Below are 4,420 nucleotides of genomic sequence, written 5' to 3'. Positions count from 1 at the left end.
GCAGGGAGACAGAGGGACCAGTTTGGCCGCCGGTGTGGAAAGTGTTGCGGGCGGGGTCTGGCTGCCCAGTCTGGCTGGTCCCTCCCAGAGCCTGATCTGGCTGAGGTAGGTGGGGAACAGGGTGGGAGTAGGGGGGTAGCTGGGGACCCCAGCCAGGCTGGGAGTTAGGGAGGAGTGGTACCGACTGGAGTGGGGCAGAGGCTCAGCCCCACCTCCACGCCACATCCGGGGATCTGAGCCGGATGCCGGAGCCTGGGCGGTGGTGTCCCCACCCCAGGGGCTCCCACCAGGCCCGGCTCGGGTCATCGCAAGGTCCCGGGGGAGGCCTAGTATCGGCCGACCTTGGCGTCCCCAGTGGCACCCCAGACGTCAAAGACGAACTCATCAGGAAAGGCAAAGTCACCCAGCCGCTCACCCGGGGCCTCGGCCAGCTCGTCTGGATTCCTCTTGTCCTTCCCAAGCTCTACCATGGTGGCCGCCAGCTCCGCGTCCCTGATGCCCATGTAACTCCCAGCAGGTCATCTGCTTTCTCAATTGCCTTCTCCTCAAAGGCCGAAGGCAGAGCCTCTGCAGCGGCCGGGCCCCGGGATCGGAGCCGGAGAGGCCCTCTGCCAGTGCCCAGCTCGGGGCCGGAGCCAGGACGGCCACCCCCTGAACGCATGCTGATCATGTCAAGAGCTTTGCGGGGCTCCGTGAGCTTCCGTGCGAAGGTGCGTCCTGGGGGCAGCTCGTAGTGCCCACGGCCCAGCAGGCTCTGCCCGTCGATGGCCTCGGTCGTGTCGCCCGCGCTGATGACTGGATGTGGTCAGTGACGCTGCCCGCCTTGGTGCGCGTGATGAAGGCGTAGCCGGCCCCGCTGTCCGTGATGGTGAGCCCGAGCGCCTCCTCCGGCTTGAGCACCTCCACCTCCTTCCGCTGTCCCCTGACGTGGCGAAGATGAGGTCCTCCAGCCCCATCTGGCCCCCCGGAGCCTGGCCATGTCCGCTCTGTGGGCGCTGAGGGTGCAGAACATCGCCTCCGCAGCCGGCAGCCGGACCGCTCCTTGACGGTGGTCAGGTGGGGCTGCCGGGGGCCAGCTGGGTGTGGAACACAAGGCGGGGCCGCAGGGCCGGGGGAGGGGGAGGCAAGCCCATTTGGGGCCCCCCTACCCCCCCTCCACCCAGGGGCCCCGGCTGCTCCACACCCAGCCCGCCACGGCCTGGCTCAGCTTCTTCATTTTCCACCGGCGGTGGCGCCTTTTCCCGCCGCCCCAGTCCCAGTGGCAGGAGCAGCGGGAAGAGGGGGCACGCCCAGGAGATCTAGACTAGGGCAGCTGCCTCCTCCGGGTTTTCCGGTTTCTACCCGTGCCCCCCACAGTCCCTTGTCAGCCCAGAGGCCAGAGTGATCCAGCTGTGCAGCCGTAGGCACGCCACGTCACTTGAAGGGGCCTCAGTTTCCTCTGCGCCGCCGCCTCCCCGCGCGCCCTGCCCTGCCCTCCTCAAACTCCGGCCCGGGCCTCTCCCGAAGCCTTGCTTAAAACTTTTTAAAAAAATGTTTTTTTTTTTTTTTTTTTTTAATTGATGTTTAGAGAGAGAGGAAGGGAGAGGGAGAGAGAGATAAAACATGGGTGAGACTGAGAAACATCATGGATGATTGCCCTGCTGCCTCCTGCACGCCCCCTCCTGGGGATGGAGCCATCACCCAGGCAGGTGCCCTGGCCAGGAATCCAGCTGTGTGACCTTCTGGTTCATAGGTTGGCGCTCAGCCACTGAGCCACGCCGGCTGGGCTCTCCTGAACCTGCTGAGAGAAGGGCCTGGCAGGGAGACCCCCTCGGGAAGGGGGAGTAAGATGTGCCCAGCGGAGGCTGGTGTCCCCTGCTTTCCGACACGTCCACACGACGCAGCTGGTGCTCACGCGGGGAGAGAAGGACACCAAAGAGTCACGTGTTTCAAACCACAGGGAGGAAACCACAGCATCGTTTAGAGAGAATTATATTCACCAAGGTGCGCTTTTTCCTTATCATTTTCAAGGAGAAAAGGGAAAACTAAAAAGCTTGGAAAATTGGGTGACTTTTTAAAAAATATATATTTTATTGATTTTTTACAGAGAAGAAGGGAGAGGGATAGAGAGTTAGAAACATCGATGAGAGAGAAACATCGATCAGCCGCCTCCAAACCGCCTGACCAGTGATGTGCTTGGGCGGTGGGGGGGGTGGGCAGTCACCCTTGGCAGGAGGTCTCATCCTACAAGTGACCTCCTACTGGGTACATGCCCTTGACCGGAATCAAACCGGGGACCCTTCAGTCCGCACGCTGACGCTCCATCCACTGAGCCAAACCGGTTAGGGCTGGGTGCCTTTTTAAAAATGGTTTTCAATGGACTGAAAACTCGACGCAGCTTCAGTGTTAAGAACAAAATAGATTTCTTCAGCTGTTAGGTACATACAGCTGTTAGGTACATACAGCTGTTAGGTACGTACGGCTGTTAGGTACGTACGGCTGTTAGGTACGTACGGCTGTTAGGTACGTACAGCCGTTAGGTACGTACAGCCGTTAGGTACGTACAGCCGTTAGGTACGTACAGCTGTTAGGTACGTACAGCTGTTAGGTACATACAGCTGTTAGGTACATACAGCCGTTAGGTACGTACAGCTGTTAGGTACGTACAGCTGTTAGGCACATACAGCTGTTAGGCACGTACAGCTGTTAGGCACGTACAGCTGTTAGGTACGTACGGCTGTTAGGTACGTACAGCTGTTAGGCGCGTACGGCTGTTAGGCACGTACAGCTGTTAGGTACGTACAGCTGTTAGGTACGTACGGCTGTTAGGCGCGTACGGCTGTTAGGCACGTACGGCTGTTAGGCACGTACAGCTGTTAGGTATGTACAGCTGTTAGGTACATACAGCTGTTAGGTACATACAGCTGTTAGGTACGTACAGCTGTTAGGTACGTACGGCTGTTAGGTACGTACGGCTGTTAGGTACGTACAGCTGTTAGGTACGTACAGCTGTTAGGTACATACAGCTGTTAGGTACGTACGGCTGTTAGGTACGTACGGCTGTTAGGCATGTACGGCTGTTAGGTACGTACGGCTGTTAGGCACATACAGCTGTTAGGCACGTACAGCTGTTAGGCACGTACAGCTGTTAGGTACGTACGGCTGTTAGGTACGTACAGCTGTTAGGTACGTACGGCTGTTAGGTACGTACAGCTGTTAGGTACGTACAGCTGTTAGGTACGTACGGCTGTTAGGTACGTACGGCTGTTAGGTACGTACGGCTGTTAGGTACGTACAGCTGTTAGGTACGTACAGCTGTTAGGTACGTACAGCTGTTAGGTACATACAGCTGTTAGGTACATACAGCTGTTAGGTACGTACGGCTGTTAGGTACGTACGGCTGTTAGGTACGTACAGCTGTTAGGTACGTACAGTTGTTAGGTACGTACAGCTGTTAGGTACGTACAGCTGTTAGATACGTACAGCTGTTAGGTACGTACAGCTGTTAGGCGCGTACGGCTGTTAGGCATGTACGGCTGTTAGGTACGTACGGCTGTTAGGCGCGTACGGCTGTTAGGTACGTACGGCTCTTAGGCGCGTACGGCTGTTAGGCACGTACGGCTGTTAGGTACGTACGGCTGTTAGGCGCGTACGGCTGTTAGGCACGTACAGCTGTTAGGTACGTACGGCTGTTAGGAACGTACAGCTGTTAGGCGCGTACGGCTGTTAGGCACGTACAGCTGTTAGGCACGTACAGCTGTTAGGCACGTACAGCTGTTAGGCGCGTACGGCTGTTAGGTACGTACAGCTGTTAGGCACGTACGGCTGTTAGGAACGTACAGCTGTTAGGCGCGTACGGCTGTTAGGCACGTACAGCTGTTAGGTACGTACGGCTGTTAGGCGCGTACGGCTGTTAGGTACGTACAGCTGTTAGGTACGTACGGCTGTTAGGAACGTACAGCTGTTAGGCGCGTACGGCTGTTAGGCACGTACAGCTGTTAGGCGCGTACGGCTGTTAGGTACGTACAGCTGTTAGGTACGTACAGCTGTTAGGTACGTACAGCTGTTAGGTACGTACGGCTGTTAGGTACGTACAGCTGTTAGGTACGTACAGCTGTTAGGTACGTACGGCCGTTAGGTACATACAGCTGTTAGGTACGTACGGCTGTTAGGTACGTACAGCCGTTAGGTACGTACAGCTGTTAGGCGCGTACGGCTGTTAGGCACGTACGGCTGTTAGGCGCGTACGGCTGTTAGGCACGTACAGCTGTTAGGCACATACAGCTGTTAGGCGCGTACGGCTGTTAGGCACGTACGGCTGTTAGGTACGTACGGCTGTTAGGTACGTACGGCTGTTAGGTACGTACAGCTGTTAGGTACGTACAGCTGTTAGGTACGTACAGTTGTTAGGTACGTACGGCTGTTAGGTACGTACGGCTGT

The 4,420-nt window shown here is 57.1% G+C and overlaps 1 pseudogene; it reads right to left on the bottom strand.

Annotated features, from left to right (window-relative positions):
- Positions 1–317: 317 nt before the first annotated feature.
- On the bottom strand, positions 318–3,509 carry LOC103304924 (PDZ domain-containing protein GIPC1-like; annotated as a pseudogene).
- Between the last annotated feature and the right edge of the window lie 911 nt (positions 3,510–4,420).

Source organism: Eptesicus fuscus, chromosome 12, assembly GCF_027574615.1.
Source record: "Eptesicus fuscus isolate TK198812 chromosome 12, DD_ASM_mEF_20220401, whole genome shotgun sequence".
Lineage (NCBI taxonomy): Eukaryota > Metazoa > Chordata > Mammalia > Chiroptera > Vespertilionidae > Eptesicus > Eptesicus fuscus.
Note: the sequence above shows the minus strand (reverse complement) of the source record. Positions and strands in the feature narration are given on the sequence as shown.